Genomic DNA, 24,013 nt, shown 5'->3' with positions numbered 1-24,013 from the left:
GTGATAGGTGCAGGGACCATTGCTGCACACAGGCTAGCCACTTAGGGGCCAGGGCAGAAGCCGCAGGCTTGGAGAAGACCCTTCCTTGATTCCCGGCTCACCCTCAGCAGCGAGATATCTTCCATAATGATCACCTCCTGTGGAAAGTGTGAGGACAGGAATGATTATCAGGCCCACCCTACAGTGCTGGCTCTTCCCAAGTGCCCAAGAGCCATGTGCCCAGTGTACAGCAGGGTCCAGGAACAGTGATTTACCCTGCCCCTGCGGCTACTCACCATTTTGGAGGTCTTGTGGCTCATGTGTGCTTGCCTGGGGTCAGCCAGTTAGTGACAGGTGCACGAGTACTGGCTGTGTTTTAAAGCACTGAAACAGTGTTGTCTGTGTTGCAAACAATACTGCTTCTGTAAAATGTTGCATCTAAACTTCACAGAGATGACCTTGGGGGCCAGCCTCCCTTTTTGTTATCGGCGGCAGAATGGTGGCGGAGTTAGAAAGCGTGCAAGAAGAACCAAGGAGGACTTTATGCGTGAGGTTATGATGCACTCCGCCGCCGAGAAAAAGGAATTGAAGGAGTGGCGGGACAGTGAGAAGAGGGACGGAAAGGAGAACGCGGCACACCAGAAAGAAGCCATGGAGCGGCTCTTAACAGTTATGGAGCACCAAGCGGACACACACTGGGCGATACTAGCTCTTCAAACCGAGCAGCTGCACCCCCACCCTTCCCCTCACAAATATTATGGAGCGTACAGCACACGGCTATAAGCATAGGAATATTGTCATCGGCCATGTCCAGCTTCCCATACAGGTATCACCAGCGGATTTTTAAATGGCCAAAAGCACACTCAACAGTCATTCTGCACTTGCTCAGCCTGTTGTTGAACTGCTCCTTGCTGCTGTCAAGTTGCCCCGTGTATGGCTTCATAAGCCATGGCATTAAGGGGGTAAGCGGGGTCTCCCAGGATCACAATGGGCATTTTGACTTCCCCTGTGGTGATCTTCTGGTCAGGGAAGAAAGTCCCTTCTTGCAGCTTCTTGAACAGGCCAGTGTTCTGAAAGATGCGTGTGTCATGCAGCTTTCCGGACCAGCCTGCGTTAATGTCTGTGAAATGCCCACGGTGATCCACAAGTGCCTGGAGAATCCTTGAGAAATACCCCTTGTGATTACTGTACTCGGTGGCTAGGTGGTCTGGTGCCAGAATTGGAATATGCATGCCATCAATTGCCCCTCTGCAGTTAGGGAAGCCTATTTGTGCAAAGCCATCTACAATAGCCCAGAGTCACAATCTTTTGGAACAGGATGCGATTAATGGCCCTGCACACTACCGTCAACACGAGTCCAACGGTCGACTTTCCCACTCTGAACTGTTAGCGACAGATCGGTAGCAGTCTGAAGTAACCAGCTTCCACTGTACAATCGCCACGCACTTCTCCACCGTCAGGGCAGCTCGCATTCTCATGTCCTTGCGCTGCAGGGCTGAGGCGAGCTCATCTCACAGTCCCATGAATGTGGCTTTCCTCATGCGAAAGTTCTGCAGCCACTGCTCGTCATCCAGACGTGCATTACGATGTGATCCCACCACTCAGTGCTTGTTTCCCGAGCCCAGAAGTGGTGTTCCACTGTGGTCAGCACCTCCGTGAATGCCACAAGCAGTCTCGTCTCACAGCTAGTACGCGTGGCAAGATCAATGTCGTACTCCACTTGCCTTTGTAGTTTAAGGAATAATTCCCTTGCCACTCATGGCATGTTGGTCAGTGCGAGCAGCATACTGGTCAACAGCTCGGGATCCATTCCTACAGCGCAAAAGAGGCAGGGCAGGGTGTGCAGTACACAGACCGTTGAACGATGGCACCAAATGTGGACGGAAGCACAGGGATTGCTGGGATATGAAGCAATGCATCAAGGGGCATTGAGACAGGACCCAGGATGCCCCATGACCCCTTCCGCCTTCCCACAAGTCTTAGCAGCAAAAGAGAAAGAGGTGCTCTGTGGGATAGCTGTCCAGAGTGCACCGCTCCAAATAGCACCGTAAGTGTGAACATGGTATTGCACAGGCAGCTGTCAGTGTGAACACACAACAGCGGTTTTCCTTTGGTGCTCTCTGAGCGGCACTGTAACTTTGCCAGTGTAGACATGCCCTTAGTGAGCGGGAGCCAAGAATGACACTGCCTCCAAATTCACCATCAAATTCAAGAGGACTTTGACATGCCACTTTGATGTGGAGATGCGGTCCTCTGAAACTTGGTGAACTGGTCTGCTTGTTTTTCCACTCTTGTCTCAAAGAGTTGCCACCACTCCAGGATTGTCCTGGAGTCTCCAGGTATTAACATTTTAATTAATGATTATGTCATGTAATGAAACCTGCAGGAATACGTCCAACCAAAATTGGCAACCCTAACTCTGGAAGAATGAAAAATAAAATCAGGTCGTTTTTGAACACTGGTAATTTTTATTATACATTGACAGTGGGCTCTGTCCTCTACATGCCACAAATACAGAGCTTACAATCTAAACAGACTATAACAATTAGACACCAACTATACTGGGAGAGCTAGAGCCTAGGGCTGGGTTTTGTTTGTAAAGTAATTGGTGAGAGACAGCATTTGGACAGATACTGATGGGCTTCAGTAAAGGAGAGACATGAATAAAGAGAGGCAACATGCCTAGCACACTGAGATAGGCATTCAGGTGACAGGCCAAGTTAACTACTGACATCTGGAATGCTCTGATTTCAGTGTGAACTTCCTTTTGGTTCATGTGGATTCTTTCAATTTAAACCTTCAGGGTCAACCAACTAGAGGAGACTCATGGTGTCTGAAAATGACACAGTGTTACCATCATCATCTCTGGGCTGGGTTCCCTTTTCATAGTTTGCTTTCCCTTTTGTCTCGGCCTGAGGTTTGTAAAAGAGAAAACATTTATTTTCATGCCTACACTATAGTTACCACAAACCTAGACCTTTAGGAAATCACCCTGCTGCTCTGTAGGATCATCATCAGTAGGAGCCAAGCGTGTGTTGCTGTCTCAACAGCTGAATATTATATTTAGTTTCAGTAGGAGCCATTAGGTTCAGTACATGGTCTCATCAGGGAGTATTACAGGGATTGTGTATCACAGTGTGTATTTCATAGCAATAATAATGTTCTTGTGGAGATTGGCTGAGGAGCTTTGACCTAGTCTAGAAACCTCCAAACTCAGCAGTTCTGTTCAGAGACCCAGAGTCTTGAGTACAGTTGTTAATCAATGGTCGAACTGGTTGGGAGCAGCCCCTTAGAATATCTTCAGTCTCAGAAGACAGTGTTCTGGCCAGTGCTGTTTGGCATTGTGCTAATGGCACGGAGAGACGGCATCCTATGCCATTTCAGAGCACCTGAAACTAAGGAAGTTATTTGGAAGCAGAGTTGGGTGGGAACAGCAAAAACAAAACAATTACGAATATTCTGTGGTATAAAACTGCTGACTCACTTTTCTGGGATTTGGTGGTTTGTGAACATTTGGGCGACTGTCGTTCACAAGAATGTTTGTGGGAAACAACAGCATTGTGAATAATAGCATGCCTAAAGATTCCCAAGGCCATTCTGAAAGGCTCTTTTTATTATTCACACACTAGGCTAGTCAAATCTTTATGAATGTCCACAGATAATCTCTGAATGGGAAAAAGGGGCTCAGGTCAGCTACTCAGAGAAGAAATATCAGACCACTGGACTCAGGAGACCAATCACAGAGAATACTCATGGTGATCCATTCACAAACAAGGCACAGCTAAAACTGGTTCATGTGAACTATGGGATTGATTGTGAATAAAACAATCAGAAAGTCACAACTTGTCCATGGATAATTTGCAGAATAACAAATGGCCTTCATTTGTTTGATACATTATGCGCAAAGATTTATATGACCAGTTCTATCTGAAAGATACTAATAGACACCCAGCCCTGATTCAGCAAAGCACTTAAGCATGTGCTCAACTTTAAGTAGGTTTATGTGCTTTGCTGATTAGAGGTGAATTTAAGCACATGCTTAAAAGTAGGCATGTGCTTAAATGCTTGTCTGAATTGGGCAGGTTGGTTTGGATTATCCCTAAATGAACTCATCTCTATGGATCATATAATTGCCCAGCTCCTCAGTGACATGTGAGGAACATACAGCACAGCTCAGGAGTAGGGTGCAAAGGTGGGCTTTGGGCACCCCCAGCCAGGGGCAAGCTGTGCTTTGGGCACCCCCAGCCAGGGGCAAGCTGTGCTTTGGGCTGGCTCCCTAGAATGTTAGAGCAACCTGAACATTGCCAGCTACCTACAGCCTCAGGGGGCTGAGATGTCAGCCAGGGATCACTGATGTAAGGATGGCTTGTACACACCTCCTTCTCTCCACCCTACGCTGGCAGCAGGAGGTAGGGAGTAGGAAGCAGCTTCAAGGCTTCTTTGCAGTGGTGCTGTGGCACAAATCAGATGGACCTCTATGCTGGATGGGGGCCAGTTCTGGCCATAGAACTTCAACCGGTAACTCTGTGCCTGGGAGGGAGCAGGCACTGTCCTTCAGCATTCCTGTTTTAACATAACTGAGATGTCAGAATGCATTCACTATAATTTGTAAAACAACAAAAATTGCACCTTAAATTGCGATAGTTAATTTCTTATTGCAGAACTGAAAGGCAAAGGGTAGGGGTTTTTTGTACAGATTGTTATACAACAGCAACATTAATCATTTTTCTCCCAGGGCGAAAAAAACAGGAAACTAACAATAGAAGCAAAAAGAGAATTAGAGAGCCCCACAACGAGTGAACTCATGAAAACTTTGCAAAGTTAGTTTAGAAGAAATTTAAAGACAAGCACAAATGGCAGTAATGCTTGTTCTACTTTTAACAATTGAGGTTTTTATACATTCTTGCCTCCAATTCCTGGCTTTTTAAACTGATTATATTTAGAATATCCTTTGTCTTTTTAGTACTATAATTCTGTGTTTAAATCCTACCTTTTATCTAAGGATCCCAATCCACTTTCCACTCATTAATAATTAAGCCTCCCAGTACCCCTGCAGAGAAGTGTTGGTATACTCATTTTACAGAGGGGTAAAGTGAGGCATAGAGCCCTAACAATGTCACACAGTGAACAAAGGGCATAGCTGGGAATAGAACCAAGGAATCCTCCCTTTCTACTGCTAGACAACAGTGCATCATTATCACCGTTTGTATTATGGTAGTACTAGGGGCCCAACTCAGGGATCAGGGCCCCATTGTTCTAGGCACTGCAGATACATATATTATGACTTCCTCTGGTACTATAACTATACAATCGTTGGTAAAGGTGCCAGAGCATCTGGGGGTTTGCAAAGTACTTTATTTGCTCCTTGCTTCTTCCCATGATTCAGTATAGAGATGTGCATGGAAAGCTCTTTGTTTTTCATCTCTCCCCTTCCCTCTGACCACCTCTGTCCCTCATGGACAAAGAAACATTGCGGAATCTGTCTTCTTCTGGGATAGATACAGATATTTTGGTTCCCTTCTTAACTGATTATTTTTCAAACTTCTCAGGTCTTTCTCTACCTTTTTCTCTGACTCATCCACTGCACAGTGTGATCGCTTGTTCCTGTCTCTGAATGGCCAGAATAGAGCCTAATTCTGATCTCACATTGGTTGCAACTCTATTGACTTCAGTAGTGTTACTCCTGATTTACACTGGTGTAAATGAGATTTGAATTGGGACCACTTTCTCTGTTTACATAGTATAAAATCAATACAGGTCACACATGACAGTAAGTTTGGGGGGGTCTCAACTGGCAGCCTCATCTCAGGAAAGGCTGGGAGTGCAGGAGGGAATAGAGGTTACACCTCGGGATGTACATACAGTGTCAAACTAGTGAGCGAAATTGAACAGTCCTGTCAACCCTGAGCCCCAAACTAGTTCCTCCAGCCCCTGACTTTTATGAGCATTAAAAAAGATACACGGACAATACACAGCACAGATGACTTAATTCCACTTCGATTTTCTTAACACGGGCCACTGTCACCAATGTAAAGACGTAACATCTCAACATGTCTTATTGCTTTTACAATCTCATTCTGCCTGCCCATGAAAATGTGCATCCAGGCATTGCCACTCTTGCATAACCACTTTTGCATGGTGGACAACTGGCTATTAAATGGTTACAGAGATCTTTGGAACCATTATCAGATAATTTCCATTCCAAAGGGACTGTATCACTGTCATCAAATTGGACACATGACTAAACTGAATAGCTAGGATTTAGTCTAACTTGGAAGGATCTGCCTGGCCAGTATTTAAAAAATAGCTAAATCGAGAGGTGGTAAGAGATAGTGGCCTTTTGTGTAGGATTTGGCATAGTATTAAGTGTTTGTCTGAATTTTGTGATTGCACATTTACTAGCGATGGGTAACAGAAAACTGAAGTATGCATAAACAGAAGATCTGGAACTACTGACAGAAGCGCCTTGCCCGAAACAGAGTAGTTGGGCAGGAGTTCATTCTTCTGTCAAGGGCTTTATTCTACTCTAACTTACACTGCCCTTAAAGTTATACCACAATAAAACCAGCATAAGGGAGATCACAGTGGACCTGAGGGGTCAGGTTAGGAACCAGACTGTGGCTTGTTTTTTTTTTAAATCAGGACAGTGATTTTATTTCGTAAGGAATCCAAGTGTTTTGAACTTCAGCTCAGCAAGATAAAGAAAAGAGGAGGGAACAGTATATATAGCATTAGAGGCAAAACCTGGGAGTTAACCCAAAGACCTTTTATTTGTGCCTGTGTAACTTCTACTCCTGCTCTCATTTGTTCAGACATTTACTACATTTGCACAGGCATATCTGCCAATTGTGCACCTTACAATGCGCTTTGCATGCTCAGACACCACAGCACATGGTCGTATTCGTGCACTCAAATGGGACATACATGTTCACATAAGGGAGGTTCTTCCAAAATGCAGACCAATGGACTTTAGAGAGACAAAAAGTTTGGGTTCTGTGCAATTTGAGATTTTGGGGATTGATTGAAGAACCCAAAGCAAAAACTGAATGTCCTCTGGCTCCTCTAGTATAAGTGAAGTCCAGCACAAAATGCTATAAAAATACTATAACAAATTAACCTTATATATATCACAGTGCATGTACATATATACATCTATATATAGATATATAAATTAAAGAGCTCTCAGATGCTAAATTGCTACATTTATTGATATAATCCCAGTGAGATTGTGCCAATTCTTTATGGCATTACTGGTGTGATGCAAGATATAAAATTCTCAATAGATGTTCTAAGTTTGTATTTAATAGACCTGGAGGCTCAGAGTGCCTTTTCACAGATTGCGTTCCAGCTGTCTGCTGATATTTGAATGTGCAGGTCTTGGTCCCATGCTGTGCAAACAGGCAGCCTCCCACGCATTCTGTGTACCAGGAGTAATTTATGAGTCTATCTCTAAAGGAAATAACGGTGCATTAAGAAGGGGTTATGTAAAGCTCCGGGATTGAGAAGTAGCTCTGTTAACTGAGTACAACTTCCAAACATTGCCGTTATGTCTCAGCTGTTTTACAAATACAAGGGTCTTTCATCTGGTGATTCATATTCTTTCTGAAGCAGAGTTTGGTGAGGGGGGGAGGTGCTAATAACTGTCTCTTTATAAATCTCACATTGCTGAATTGCCTTTACCTTGAAACGTCACATTTGTTAACCAGGTTTTGCAAATTTGGATATTTAAGTTGAATACCAAGTCCCAAGGTACTGTGGGATATTCTGGCACCAACCAGATAGAAGACAAAAGGAAACTGCCAAAGGCCCACGTCATTTGTTTTCAATGTCATACCACAGGGATTTGCCTTAAAATTGGCATTTAATGCAGTTTCTCTTGGAAATGTATTGGAATCCAAATAATAAAATGTACACTAGGTAAGCCAGACACCCTGTTATGAATAACCAAGTTTAGACAGAAATCTGACTGATCCCCCCTCACCCACTCCCATTGCAGACAGCCTGTTCTTTAAGGCACTTCATACAATGCCATATAGCCACTCACACAAAGCAAACCTGGAGGGAGTCTAGCCATGGTCCTCAGTATAATATAATTCTACAAGAAGGCAAGAGAGTTTTGAACAAGAACAATTTATCTGAAGCAAAACATCCCCCAAACTATGACAGCAGAGGTGTTAACTGCCCACTACACCTTAAATGGTCTCCTACAGCAAGTGTTTACCCCTTATGGTAACAATCTAAATCTGTCCCACCTTGTATTTAGCTTTGACCCTCAGATTACCTTTTCCAGCCCTGTAGAACTCTGTAGTTTGAAAACTTGTCTCTTTCACCAACAGAAGTTGGCCCAATAATAAAAATTACCTCACCCACCTCATCTCTCGGGACCAACACAGCTACAACACTACAAACAACACAGGCCCCAACATTTGAGAGGGACCTGCATTCAAACCACGCCTGAATTTTGTTTTCCAAATCAAAATCCCAGCCAATGAGGTTCTGTGAAACAAAAACACCCCTTAATTAAAGGGCTTGTTGTATTTACCTCCTCTCCCTCAATCTCCAGTTGGAAACAGGACACAAGGATACGAGAGCTATGATCCACTCAACCAAACATGTTCAGTATTAATTTGTTGATATCAGTTAACACCTGAATATGTAGGATAGAAAATGACCCCTGTCCAAAGAGGAGCTCAGCAAAATCTATATGAACCAGCATTTCTTTTATGAGAGAAATGCTGAGTTTTGCCACTTAGCTCAGATCAGAGGAAGCCAGGTTCTTCTTGGCTTGTAGTCCTTTCCCAAGAGGTGCTGCAGCCTTCACACTGTAGACCTAGATTCAGCAATAGAATTGGTCTCCAGATTTGTTAAGCGCAGGATGAAGACACTGGACTGAGACTTAGGAAATCTGGGTTCAGTTACCAGCTCAGCTACTGACTCCCTAGGAGACTTGTCAAGTCACTTAGAGATTCACACTAAACCCACTGAAGTCAATGAAAAGACTTTTAGGTCATAGAATCATAGAATATCAGGGTTGGAAGGGACCTCAAGAGGTCATCTAGTCCAACCCTCTGCTCAAAGGTATTTAGGCACCTAACTCCCACAGATTTCAATGGGAGTTAGGCACCACAATGCCTTTGAGGATCTGGACCATACTTGACTAGAGGTGGCCAGCCTTTTTTAAATGAAAAGATTTCAGTTGGAAAATGACCTTTTTTCAAAAACAATATTTTTCACAAAAAAATCATCAGCGCTGTTGAAATATGTTGTTTTCCTAAAAACTGTGCTTTTTTTTCAAACCATTATTGAGAACATTATCAAAAAAATTCAACGCCCTCTTTGATTGTGTCCAAATGTGTCCATTAAAATGGCAGGAAAACACCTATCTGAATGGAAATGTCGACTTTTTCTAAACAAACCCATAAATTGGGTCTAATCTGAAACGAAGGAACACAAAACAATTGTGAATTTTGAAGTTTTTCATGAAAATAAGTTCTCATTTCTTGAGCAGCTGCTTTACCGATTTTGACAGTTTTTCATGTATTCATAGGTAGATTTTAAGATAAAAAAAGAACATTATGATCATCTAATCTGACCTCCTGCATAAAACAGGCCAGAGAACTTCACCCAATCCAAATGGGCTCATCGGGGAATATTATTATCTCTATTTTCCAATCTCATAGGATCATGATGAGGTAGGGTTTCCTCATTTTTGATCGCACACAACCAAACACTCTTGCCCCACCCCTTCCCCAAAGCCTCGCCCCTTCTCGGATACCCTGCCCCACACTCACTCCATTCCTCCTCTCCCTCCATCGCTCGCTCTCCCCCACCCTCACTCACTTTCACTGGGCTGGGTCAGGGGATTGAGGTGTGGGAAGGGGTGAGGGCTCCAGCTGGGGATGCAGGCTCCAGGGTGGGGCCAGAAATGAGGGGTTCTGGGTCCATGAGGGGGCTCCAGGTTGGGGTATGGGAGGGGAGTGAGGGCTTCAGTTGGGGGTGCGGGCTCTGGGGGGGGGGCTGGGGATGGAGGGTTTGGGGTGCAGGAGGGTGCTCTGGGCTGGAGCCGAGGAGTTCAGAGTATGGGAGAGGGCTCAGGGCTGGGGCCGGGGGGTGGGGTGTGAGAGGGAATTTGGGGTGCAGGCTCCAGCCAGGCTGCACTTACCTCAGGCGGCTTCCAGTCGGCAGCGCAGCAGGGCTCCTGGAAGTGGCCAGCATGTCTGGCTCCTAGCCACAGGGGGGCCAAGTGGTTCTGTGAGGTGTGCACTGCCCGCACCCACAGGTGCTGCTGCCACAGCTCCCATTGGCCACAGTTCCCAGCCAATGGGAACTGTGGAGACAGCGGTTAGGACAGGGGCAGCACACGGAGCCTCCCTGGCTGCCCCTGTGCCTAGGAACCACAGGGACATGCCGGCCACTTCCGGGAGTTGAATGAAGGTAGGTCAGGCTAGGAGCCTGCCTTAGCCCTGCTGCACTGCCAACCAGACTTTTAACGGCCCAGTCAGCACCCTGGATGCCTGGCAACCCTATATTGAGGATACATTCATTAAACCTGATGAATACATTCATAATGCTGATTAGACCTCAACTGGAATATTGTGTACAGTTTTGGACACCATATTTCAGGAAAGATGTGGACAAATTGGAGAAAGTCCAGAGAAGAACAACAAAAATGATTAAAGGTCGAGAAAACATGACCTATGGGGGAAGATTGAAAAAATTGGGTTTGTTTAGTCTGGAAAAAAAGAAGACACAGAGGGAACATGATAACAGTTTTCAAGTACGTAAAAGGTTGTTACAAGGTAGAGGGAGAAAAATTATTCTCCTTAACCTCTGAGGATAGGACAAGAAGCAATGGGCTTAAATTGCAGTAAGGTTGGACTTCCTAATTGTCAAGGTGGTTAATCACTAGAATAAATTGCCTAGGGAGGCTGTGGGATCTCTGTTATAGGAGATTTTTAAGACCAGGTTAGACAAACACCTGTCAGGGATGCTCCAGATGATATTTAGTCCTGCCATGTGTGCAGGGGACTGGACTAGATGATCTTTTGAGGTCCCTTCCAGTCCTACAATTCTATGATTCTATATTTGTAACACCACAATGAGGAGGGCCACAAAAAGCCTATAAAGAAAATATATCAATTAATGGGCAAATCAGTAATCATCTAACCAAAGAGTTCCATCCTCTCTTCTCCCTTCACCGAAGTAAGGCATCATGAATGTACAAGCCAAAGAGCTGACTGACATTTTTCTCCAGTGCCGTAATTACTGGGCCTCAAGTTTTGCCAATGTTTAGCACTTCATTTAAAACCAGCATAATTTCAGCTTCAGGGCATTTCCTCTTTGATAGTGAGATTTCTGGCATTTCACCTGAAATTTCTGTGACAGTGAAAACATTTTGTGGTGGTTGACACTGCAGTTAGCTTGCATGAAAAATGATGCATGGCCATCTCTTAAAAAGTATGTCTAAACAAAAAAATGGCACTCAGGGATCTGGACCTGGGCGGTTACAAAATGGGCAGGGTAGGACCTGGGTGATGGCAGCATGCCAACCCACAGAGAACAGTAGGTTGTTATGGTCTGGTTTATGTCAGGCTTACAGGGCTTGGATCTTAATGAGTTTTTCCAGCTGGCCCAGGAAAGGGAAGGCCTCAGCCAGTTCCCACCAAGTGACAGGGTTGAGAATAAAATTCCCCTGTGGGCAAGTTATTCCATAATTGTTCACTCTGAGGTTTCTTGTCCCTTCCCCCAGAGCAGCTGGTACTGGCCAGTGTCAGAGACAGAATATTGGATTAGATTGTTCCCTTGTCCGATCCAGGCTGGCTATTCCTATGTTCCTTCTTTACTATGGAAGAGCACTCTGGATAATTAACCTACAAATGAGCATTGCAAGAATCCTCTTTTGGTGCAGAATTCCACTGCCTAGTTCTGCCACCACACAAAGCTTTGTAAACAGAATCTGGGTTGAACTGAAATAATGGTCTTTTCCCTTTCAAACACAGCTCAGTGTGAAGACTAGGTGGTCTTCCCAGATGTAGCCTTGCATGAGGCCAACTGAAAGTTTTAAATCAAATAGAATAAAACATATAGTCATTAAGAGGTAATTAATCTGGCAAAAAAATCCTGGACAAAGGTCAAAGACCTGACACTAGACGGTAATTTTGAAACAGATAGAGGATTCACAGAAGAAAAGACACAGTAAGGAAAGGATTCATTTTGAAGGATAAATATAGCTCGTTTCTAGACCCTCTCCTCCACATATCAATTAACGCAGCAAATCATCCATCTCAATCAAAGATGTGGGAGAAAAATATAGTTATCCATTTGAATTATCAAAAATTAAAGGATTTAAAATGAAACATATAATTAGCCTGTAGGACTCTCTGCTGTAGGTTATTGAGGGGAAAAAAAGCTTACTAACTTTCAAATCTGGATTAGACGGTTATAAGAACAGCATCTGCTCTCCAAGAGCTAGAAAAAAGTCCCTCTCATGGAGACAGGAGGTCCAGTGGTTAGAGCACAGGGATGGGAGTCAGGAGACCTCAGTGTGAATCCTGCCTGTGACAGTGATTCACTATGTCAGAAAATCTCAGAAATCAAGGCCAGAAGGGACCATCAGATCATCCAGTCTGACCTTCTGTCTATCACAGGCCACCAACACCACCCCGCACCCACACACTAAACCCAACAACCGACAGGAGGCCAAAATATTACAGCCCACAGGAGACTAGACTATAATGTGCCCAGGCAAGAGAATAGGAGGGACTGAGGTGCACCAATGCCCAAGGCCCCTGCAATGGCAGGGAAACGATTAAGTGAGAGATACCCAGATAATCCTGGCAAGTGACCAGCACCCACCCACTGCAAAAGCAACAAAACCCCAAGGTCACTGACAATCTGACATGGTGGGAAATTCCTCCCCAATCCCACATACGGCGAAAAGTGATCTTAGGAAAGTCACTCTGGATTCATTTGTGTCAGGAACTGTCATTTTGATCTATGTTTGTACAGCACCCAGCACAATGGGGCCCCCAGATGTTATGGTAATACTAATATAAATAACAACACTGATTAAGCCACCGCCCATGCTAGGGGTGATGTCATTCTTCACCATTGGCAGTTCCAGGATGTACTCCATTTTATCTAAGTACAAAGCTGCCTGGAAAGTCAGTGGTGCATGGCCAAAGCACTGCCTTTAAAGAGGGCACAGCATGTTCTTCCTCGTCTTAAAATTCCCTTCTGCTGCCCACTGCAGAGTACAAGACTTGAGCAATCCTTTCAGTCAGGTAAATATGACACACACATCCCCAAACCCCTGCTCAGGGAAACAAAGGGTATGAGTGGGAAAGTCTTCTGCATTCTTCCCCCACATGTGCATCTGTACTAGCTGGCCCTCTAAAGTCTCTGTGCCGGAATTTCCCCGCCTGTAAAATGAGAATGTTATTGGTGTTATGGCAGGTGTCACCAAGTAGTGCTATTACACATAGACATTCAAGTTATTTTTCTTATTGTATGAGCAAATGTTCAGTCTTGGGAAGACATGCTGCTGTTGTTGTTAGCTTGTGGGTTATGCAAGGATCTGGGTCAAGGGAATTGTGTGGACTTCAGGAGAATCTTCTGTCTGCCTTAGCCTCTGATTGGAGTCAATTCTTGAAGCAGAGTTATTCCCTGGGAAGTAGGCATTGGTGCTGGGTTGAGATTCCTGAAAGAAGGGATTGCCTCGGTACTGTTTGGGAGCACCTGTGTTCCAGGCCTGGTTTATAGGTGCAAATAAAACAAATTACACTTATAATATACCCAGATTCCACATTGTTTATTTCTCCTGCATGGGGAAGCCGACTTGCCAGGCCCCAGACATCTGCCACTGCTCAGCAGAGGGAAACAAAATATCATATCTAACTCACAGAGGGTTACCTTCACTTCTGTTTGGGCTCCTCTGATGGAAAGCACTAGAGAAGTACTAAACATTGTTATTTCTATCAACCCTCATGCGGCAGGACACATAGCTGATTACCATCTGGCATCAGGAGGAAATTTCCCCACGAAAGAGATGCATTGCCGTATTGAGCCATCTCCTTTGAAGCATCTGGCATGGGTCACTGTCCAGACAGGATACCAGAGGAATTGTCAATGTGTCCACCATGGCAACTTCTTCTTCCCCTGCCACTGCCCTCCCTCCCCCCATCTGAGATTATCAGGTGGTTAATCAGTTGAGCAAATGCAATGAGTTCCATAACAGCCTAAGTGCCATAGCTATGAACACACTATCATTATATTATATGAATTATTATTATATTTATCTTTAATGCAGTAGAACCTAGAGGTCCCAGTCAGAGACTGGACACTGGCTAGACACTGTAAGAGCCTGATCCTGCAAAGATTTATTCACATGCCTAACTTTAAGTATTCTGATGCTGCTTGTCTGTTGCTCTGCACCTTGTGCAGTCATTTACCCCAGTGCAAGGTGAGTTCAAATGCTTTCATTCTGTTTTGGCAGCATTTTAAATTCACTTTGCACATTGTGTAAATGACTACACAAAATGAAGGGCAATGGATAATCAGGCCCATTCTCTGTCTCTGTAGGATTGGGTCCTATGTCAGGAGGAGTCACTCTCGTTGATAGAGCACTGGACAGGGACTCAGAAGACCTGAATTCTATTCCCAGCTCAGCCACTGGCCTGCTTGGTTACACTGGAGGTGAGATGACGTACACCTGTGCCTCAGTTTCCCCATTTGTAAAATGGGGATAATAATGCTTCCTTTCTTTGTAAAGTACTTTGAGAGCTACTGATGAAAACCACTACCTAAGAGCTAGGTACTCTTATAATCTATATATGAATGAATGGTCACTCTAAACTACCCCCAATGGGCCTGGAGGTTTCATTAGCCCAGTCAAAAGCACACAAGTCATAGGATCTGAAGTGAAGGGCTGTCCGTAAAGAACATAACACAGTGGGGGGGGGGGGCGAGAGTCCTTAATGATGTGTATTTGTTTCAGTTTTACAAAGTGTTACCGGGGGGGTGGATGGGTCTTGAAAATGATGGGAAAAAACATATTACATAATTTACGGACAGCATCAAAACTAAAAAAGATGAGTGGAAAATAATTTGCTTGTAAGTCATACTAGTTTGACTACGGCAGTTGCTTCCTTTTAAATTCAAGCTCTCATGCTCTCTCTTTCTGTGCAGTCCGGCATGCTTTTGAAGTTCAAACAAAGGCAGGTATGTGGATTGTTGCGGGGGGAGGGGGGGGGTTTAAAGCAGAAAAACCTTCTCCACTTTGAAAATATTTTTCTTAGACAATTGCTGTCTGGAGTTTTAACAAATACTCACTAATTTGCACCTTGTTCAAAAGCCAAATGGTAACTTTGATTTGTTTTCCTTAGAAAGCTTGCTGAATCTCATGATTCCTTTCTTTGTTTTAGCAGCAGAAGGGAGAGTCTTAAAGATATCAGACAAACTCCATCTCCAGTCCAGATTTCCACAATTTGTGATATAATTTCTAAAAGAAGCCATAAGGGCACTTTAAAAAGTTGTTTTAAAAGAAGAAAGAAAATTGATTTTTCACCCATCTTCTTGTAGATGAAGTAGACAAGACTAAAAAAGGAATTTCACTTGAAACATTGTGTTCTAGCCCAAAAAGAAAAGCTGACAAGGTGTCTCCTGCTAGGAATTTCATTCTAAGGGAGCAGAGAAAAGAAGCCTGGAGACTTTCTTCAAGGACAAAGAGAAAGAAAGTTTTGAAAAAGCTTAGCTTGCTTTATAATATTCTTTGCTTAAACTAAATGAGAAGAGAGGTGAGAAAGTATTTTGGGTTGGAGATATTGACGCTATGGTGTGTGTTTACAACGACAGGCTGTATGCAGATATAAAGCAGGTAAATATCATGCTTACATTCCACTGTGATTAGCACCATATAAATGTGATGGACAGGACTTCAGTGAATTGAATAGACTATTAGGGACCAGACTCTGATCTGTTAAACCGGCTTTGTGCTGCTCCAAAGACATAAAGCCAATTTATATGGTCAGCTAAGGAATCCCCTTGCGAAGCTAGCTCCATGCCAATCCCCTTTCAGCTCAAAATGCTGGAGGTGTGGCCAAGAAAAAGGGGGTATGACCAATTAGAAGGGGCTGTGGCCCCAGCACCTTTGTGCTCTGGCAGTCCTTGACCGGTGGTACAGTCCATTAAGGGCTGCTACAGCTGGCACAACTTAGAGCAGCCCTATCAAGGCTCTAAGTTGTTACTTGGAACCAGAGCGATAGCCCAAAGCTCAGGGAGTGCCCCCAACAGAGCTGCATTGAACATCGTATGTCTGGTCCTGAGGATCTGGCCTACGAGAACCATCAAGTCTGAGGTCAACCTTTGAAAACTGACCAGAATCATGGAGCATAGTTGATCTTGCAAACTGCCTGAAGTATGGGTCTCTCTCTCACACACACACACACACACACTTCATTCCACGTACACACTTGCTAGGTCTCTCAGAGTAAAATGTAATGAAATGCCTCCAATCTTGCCATTTGCTGTGGGTTGCTGCTTCTCCTGGAGGCTGTTTGTGAAGGAGTGTGTGCATACAATCCTCCGGCCTTGGGGACCAAACAAAGCTGAGAATTCATCACCAGCTTCATCTTTTATATTCTGCTACCGCATCACATCCGAGGGGGAATCACAGCACCACGTACCCTCTCATGAAACCTGGCTGGATTCCTCATCTCTTGGCATTTGGAAACAGAAATCCAAGGCGCCTAGACTCATGACGACCCTAATTAGAGTCAATAGAGACTTTTACCTTGAGGAGGAAAGAAAATGAGGGCAGCAAGAAAACAAAATCAGATCTTAAAAATTACAATCTGCCCTGGGGAAGTCAGGCAGATCTGATACTGCTCACTCCAGGAAGGCGATGGGGCAAGGAGAAGGAATGCTATATGGCATCTGGGTATCACTTATGTATGTAAGTTTACGGCATGCAGTGGGTGAAGTGTGTATTAACCATAAACCATTTTGCAAAATTTGACCCTGGGGGGAATTTCTGCACAATCAGCATTTTTCTGGTGGTGAAGTTTGACACTGAAAAGACACATTTGGTGGCAGAAATGTCAGATTTTCTCCCTCATATCATTGCCTTGTCACTCAGACACCCCAAAGTAAACACATTTTTGTACAGCCCAACTTGCAGAGTCCCATTCAAGCCTCCACCACACCATCAGAGCTCTGTAAAATGCCTAAAACAGTGCGAAATGCCCAGTCTATCCAGGCCATCCCACGGTGTTGCTCTTTGAAGGTACATCTGTTTCTATCTGCTCCCAAAGAGGTTGATTGGTTTTGTCCAGTATTTTTAAAGCAGTCGCCCCTTGCTTGTGACAGGATAAAACATTGAAAGATAACCAACAGGGGATGTGGCACACGACCTGTCTGCTCAGCGTCCTCATGCCCTCCCAGCCCTGATTCCTGACGTTCAAGTTAGATGTTTTAAATGAAATGCTCTTACCTCATCTTTCCTGAATAACTTAATTATTAAATGCAAAAAAAAATCTACATTAATGTAGCTTTGCCACAATGCTATAAAAAAAAACAGAAGATAATGGATGTAAGTTAGCACTGCACTAAGGAGGTGGCTCCAACTGCATCCTGCTTCATTAGTAACCACCCTTCTTCCTTGTGCAATCATTAAAAGGGAACTGCAAATGGGGGAGTGGGGGGGGAATGATTGCCAGCACCTGTTATTGCTCCTTGATGATTCATGGGGGTGGCCTAAATTCTTTTCTGCAAAGTTTTTGCCCAGTGGAAATATCAGGTCTTAGCTTCCCTGGCCTGGATTGCGCCCCCAGCCACAGACATATGTGAGGAATCTTCTTGCAGAGTGGGCTTTGCTTTTCCCTTCCTTTCCCCCATCCCCATAGAAAAACTGCCTCCAAACCTGCCTGATCCCTGAAGATCTGCGCAGATCCCGGGGAATCTACACATGATCAATGTCATCTGCACAGAGGCCCCGTCTCTCTTCCCTTGACTCTGGCCCCCAGCAGCCTGCAACCACCCCCTGGTGATAGAGATCCATTGGAACCGGTCCCCTGTCCTGGGCTTTAGTGGCCCCTGGGGATCCATGGGAAAGTTACTACCTCATTTTTAGCATGTGCAGCAGGACCAGAAGGGAATGAAGTACATCCCCTCTCAGCCAGCCCCTAGCCAGTGCTCTCCTCCTCTTCACCCCATGCCTGTCCCAGCCACCAGAAATCACTGACTGATTGATTCACTCATTGATTGAAACAATTATCACAGTGAACATTAGCTCTGGGAGACGTACAGAAATCTCCTCAGCACAGAATTTAAAGCATTTGTGAGAAAATGTTGTTTCTGCTGTAATTAACTGGGGGAGATGCAGTCAGCCATTCCCAGGCTTCCCTTCATCCCTCCCAGGCAGCTGTACTTTGCCTCGTCCCCTGCGTGCTCCTAATTGGCCTACCTGTTTCCATAGGGCCCATGGGAGGTAAAAAATCATTATCCTTTTCAAAATGAGACTTCGGAGGAAACATCCAAGTAGCCAGATGTACTGTCAAAATAATTACATTACATAGGGCTAGACTGTGTCTCCCAGAGTGCCCAGGTGATGCTGTGGGGCAAGAAATCTGCTGTGTGTCTTTGTGGAGTGCAGACTACACCCATCGTGTGGCCGCCTGTACTCCTACCTCCCTCCTGCCCCTTTTTATCAAGCTCTTACTCCGTGGGAGAAAACCAGTAGCAACCACTGGACTCCCCAGAGCCCAGGGTCTATGATTCTAGGCAGCCCATATACAGGCTATGCAAGCGGAAGAGAAGCTCCTAAATCCCTCCTCCTCCACCAGCTACACAGTGTTGGGGGGTGAGGGGGAATGGTGGCTCGGGCACTGGCTTGTGAGCCAGGAGACCTTAGCACTATTCTTGACTCTACCCCTGGGTGGCCTGCGGCTAGTCGTGTCCCCTGGCTATGCCTTTCTCTCCCCTCCCCACTTATCTATTTAGGCTGTAAGCTCTCTGAGGCAGTCCCTTGCTGTGTGTGAACAGCTCCTCACACAAGAGGGCCTCTAGCTGCTACTGCCATACACACGATAAACAATACTAATAACCATTAAAGAAGGTGGTGGGGGCTCCCCCCTGGCTGCTGTAGTGGTCGCAGACAGTTTGGTATCTACAGGCCAGGCCCTGCAAGGTGCTGAGTGCCTCCTGAAAGGTGTGAGGTACTCTCCATTCTCACTGAAGTCACTAGGAGTTGAGTGTGCTCAGGATCTCACAGGATCAAGCCCACAATGGCCCTCTAGAAACTCCTGATGAACAGAGCCAATCCACTTCCCACCTGCCTGGCAAAGGGAAGCCCATCCAGCATGAGCAGGCTCTAAGCCCTGCAAGCCCTGCAACTTCTTCTGTGTCTGGCACAGAGTGGGAAATGCCTCCATCCTGCACTGTGTGGGTCCTCTCCTCCCCGCCAGGATTTGCTGCTGATTCTCACTCCAGCATCTGCCACTGTGCTCCAGCCCCTACGGCTTATTTGGGTTGAAGTGGTTGTGTTTGTTTTCTTTTACTCTTAACTTGCAAGTAGCAATGTGCAATCTGGGGAAAATGTTGCTAATGCCCCATATGTTTCCCCTCGGGAGCAGTGTTATTTCTTCCTATGCTTTAGATTCTTCAGAAGTCATGGCCTTGTTTTTTCCCCTTGCTTCAGATCTTGGCGGCTCAATCCTGAAAGTGGCTGAGCACCTGCTGTGAGGTGCTGAGCTGCCCTCAGCTCCCCCTGAGACCAATCAGAATTGGTGGCACTCAGCACCCGGCAGGTTCAGGACTGTTGTTAGCACCTGCTGCCCTTATGTGTGCTCCATTTGGTATTATATCTTTGAGATGTTTTCTCCCACTGCTTGTCCCTCTTTCCAACAGGGCTAATAAAATATTTGCACATAAAAATGAAAAGGGAAAGATAAAGACTTCCCCCCTCACACACACACAGACGACTGCAGGTTTTGCCTGGGTCCGGCCTATCAAAAGGCTGTGTCTTTTGAAGTTACCATGGCAGTGTGACCAGAGCAACATCACAGCTAGCAGAGAGAGAGAAAGAAAGACAGACAGAGAGATGGGGGAGAGGTTTTTGACAGCAGAGCAAAGCCTCTGATGTCTGAGAGAGATGGTGTAAGAAAGGCCTGCCGGCTGGAGGAAAAAAATAAGCAAATAAATATCCAACCAAGAGAAGCCAGACCAAAATAAAAAGAAAGAAAGGATCTCTGAACTAAGTGGGGAAAGACAGAGAATAAATCAGAGAGCAAGAAACAGAATGAAACACAAAAATCCAGATAATTAGAGAATAAGGGTGTTGGAGGGTTGGACAAAAGGAGAAATAGAAAAAGGTGGAAGATTAGGCACAACAATCTAAACCACAAACAATCCCAGTAAATAAGAGGTTCCCAAGAAAGTGTGTACATATGCCTGTGACCAGACTTCTTGTGGATGCCTAACTCCAAGGACTGGGTAAGCCATTGTCAGCATCCCACTAATGCAATCAGCAACAGAAAGGTTTGTGAACCCTGGCCTGCACGCACATCGGCCAGGATGGAATCTGCATAAACCAATTTGTTCCTAGAAGCAGTGAATTACACAGGCTCTGTAAAGATGGACATTGTGCACTCCTGAGCCCTGAATGGTCCCTATAAAAGTGGATTAGTGGGCACTTCTCTGTGGTACAATTAAATTGGAGATGGCACTGTGCTGAGGACTGCTTTGCTGGATGAGCAAGAAGGGCTGGAAGCTGCAAGGAGGAATTGATGAGACTCTTGTATTATTGCTCCTCACACACTAATGAATTCCAGTATTTAATAGCCTTTAAGGAAAGGTTATATGTGTGATTTGTGATTCTTAACACAGTAGACCTTGCACAATGTTAGGGTGAAGGGTGTGGGCTGTGCTTGCCTTCTGAGGTCTTAATGTTAGCTGAAGGCTGGAGAGATATGACTCTGTGCACATTATCACTCAGTTTTCTTTTCAGCCACGACAACTATTGTTCATTGAACAGTCCCAATGCGAGTCATTTAATGGAAACCTCATTCCAAATCCAGAAAATGTAGAAGCATACAATGATAGGGCTGGAAAGAACCTTGAGAGGCTATCACGTCTAGTCCCCCTGCACTGAGCCAGGACCAAGCAAACCTAGACCAGCCCTGAAAGGTGTTTGCCCAGCCTGTTAAAAACGTCCAGTGATGGGGATTCCACAACCTCCCTGGGAAGCCTGTTCCAGAGCTTAACTGCCTTTATAGTTAGAAAGGTTTTCCTAATATCCACCTAAATCTCCCTTGCTACCAATGAAGCCCATTGCTTCTTCTCTTACGTTCTGGGGACATGGAGAACATTTGATCACCGTCCTCTTTCTAACAGACCTTAACATCCAGATACGCTCTGGCACACGCTCAGGGTGCTGTTGTTTCCAGGTAGTATCTCAAGAAAGGACTTCCATATTCATGGCACCCAACAAAGAGGAAGTGACTGGTCTGAAAGGACATTTATCTGGCCTACTGGGAAAGACCTATTAGACCATCTTGTCTCTCCTCCAGCCAGGGCAGGAGATCCTCCAGGTTTTAGACATCCCAAACAGCAGTGATCTCACCATTTCCCTTGGAGACTACCCCATAAAGTAATAGATCTCATTGCCAGGAAGTGTCCATTTTCACAATTTCATCCCTTACTCCCAGTGAATTTATGCTAAATTCCTCTCCCTTCTGGATATTTAAACCCTTCATGCAGGCTGGTGGTATTCCAGTGGGCTGCTGGGGACTTACTGCTGTCGTGGCTGCTTTGTCATTTGAGTGCTGTGCCTTGCTTTAAATGTCTGACCTTTCTTCACTGTTAGGTTTTCCTGCAGTGGGGTAAAATGAAGATCAAGAGACTTGAAACATTGACAAAGTGAGAGCCTTGCAGGAATATAAGCCCACAGCAGTCCACTTGGATGCCACCAGCCTGCGTGCGGGGGAGGGCTTCATTTGGACAGATTGAGAGGTGGTGCCACTTTTATTGTTTCTGACTCCACTATATACCTGACAGAGTAAGCGGTGGTGATTAGAAAACAGCCCAGCTGAGAACATGACAGTATTTGCAACATTAATCAACTTTACAGGTATGTTAACTTTTAGACCTAAAAAAACCTGGACAGTGCCCCTTTAAGTTATCTTGGATAAGCCTGTTCTGTGCTTAGGAGCTGTCCCATTGTATTAAACTTGATCCTTGCTCATGGTATGAGCAAACTGCAGAGTTCACCCTTAATGGTTTTCAATTATATGACAAGGAAAGCAACTTATTGGTGTTCTCTATGTAAATGTCCCACTATTTTTCATATTTATGATATCTAATTACATTTGCTCCTGATAGTGATGTAATGGTTAGGTACTGAAGATTGAGAAGGCTGCCCTAATGTTAATATATTTACCTTATTAAAAAGTAATACATTACACAGTCAGTTGGCTGTGCGGTACTGGCTTGCTAGATGAGCTCTCCCTTCTCCTGTCCTCTCTACAGTTGCTGATAACTAGGATTGACTGGCAGCGTTTAAAGTGACTGCAGTCAGTGTGATGGTACCAGAAGGGAACAAATATCCTAGAGGTGCATGAAATTAAATAGGCCGAGGGGTCTAGGTGGACAATGTAAAGGAATTCAAGGCATTAGTTTGCTCTTAAGATCAGCACTGCTAAGGTGATGCAAATACTCCCATGAGGTAAAGGGAAAGAGTATCTCTGTACCTGTGCGATACTGCCCCTGGTTGTGATCCACAGGTGCACTTCATCTGGAGCTCCTTCGATTTATAAGGGAGTTGCTGGCACAGATTTCTCCACAAGAGCCCTTTGGTACTCACTTCCCACTTCGTGGGTATGTCATGAAGCCTGTCTATTTGCTCAGGCTTCCAGGGATGAGGGAGATGAGGGAAGCTGGTATGTCTAGCAGAGGGAGGGCTGTTGTACTGTCAAAGATTCATCTTCTTGGGTGGTTAATTTTCTCTTTTGGGGGTGACATTCTGCTGCCCCCTTTGTTAACCGTGTTTTCACAGATTCATCAAAGGAGCCAAGATGCAGAGGGGGCACTTTGTAAATTTTAATCAGAATAACTAACTAAAGTATAAAATGTGTTGCCCCCTGTACCGCCTCCCTCTGGTCAACTCAGGAATGACATCAACTGGCTCTGGAGGGAGCAGGATTCAGCCTTCCCCAGCTGCAAGGATGCCGGAGCAAACATTTGCAAGGGAAAATGTTTCCAATGCTACCAGCTTGATCCTGCTGAGCACCCTCGACTTCCACTGAGCCAATGGGAGTTGAGGGTGTTCAGCACCTCTCGTAAGTCACTCAGCATCTCACAGGTTTGGTTCCTCAGGGAGGAGCCCAGAAGATCCCCAGTCTCAAAACAGAAACTGGCCACACGCGACTGATGTTAGTCATATTGCTTAATACTGCAGTGATGAGGGAGGTATAAGAACCTGTATTGAATAGAATGTTAAAGTTCCATTTGTAAATGGTTAATTAATTATTAGTAGATGCTTTAATAAATAGTTACTGAATTATGGTAGACTATCAGAGTCCAACAGGTCAACTGCCATGGCTTATAACCATCTATAACACCTACTGATGTGTTTAAACCATCACACATAACACACACCCCTTATGTCTGTAACATGCTTAAAACATCTATTAATCATTTACTAACCTATATAAATAGATAATATAAAATGTGACCTAAAATGCCTAGTGTTGGTACTAATTTGTGGGAGACTCTTATTTACCTCTGTTTGGACCCTGGAGACATGATGTGGGTGCTTGAAGAGTGGGTATCCAAAATCTGCTTTCACTCACGCCACTTCTGTTTAATGAAATGTGCTCACATCTTTCAAAAGAAAAACATATGCAACTAAGTATCTCTGGCAAGTTCCACAGCTTTTGATCCATTTTCTGTCTCCTCAGAATGATGTGCACCCACATTGGGGAATTGGAAATGGCTCCTGAGACTGTGATAGCAGGGGGTGCTGCTTGCACGTCAGAACTGA

The 24,013-nt window shown here is 44.9% G+C and overlaps 1 long non-coding RNA gene across 1 annotated transcript in view; it reads left to right on the top strand.

Moving 5' to 3' along the window:
• Positions 1-16,988, top strand: part of LOC142073215 (uncharacterized) — a 184,042-nt gene extending 167,054 nt beyond the window's left edge. Inside the window, exons 5-6 of the long non-coding RNA XR_012669965.1 lie at positions 14,560-14,673; positions 15,402-16,988. This is a non-coding gene — a long non-coding RNA (uncharacterized LOC142073215). The remainder of the gene's footprint in view (positions 1-14,559; positions 14,674-15,401) is intronic.
• The last annotated feature ends 7,025 nt before the right edge of the window (positions 16,989-24,013 follow it).

The sequence above is a fragment of the Caretta caretta genome, chromosome 9 (genome assembly GCF_965140235.1).
Source record: "Caretta caretta isolate rCarCar2 chromosome 9, rCarCar1.hap1, whole genome shotgun sequence".
In the NCBI taxonomy this organism is placed as follows: domain Eukaryota; kingdom Metazoa; phylum Chordata; order Testudines; family Cheloniidae; genus Caretta; species Caretta caretta.
The sequence above is the reverse complement of the archived record's forward strand: the minus strand, read 5'-3'. Positions and strand labels throughout refer to the sequence as shown.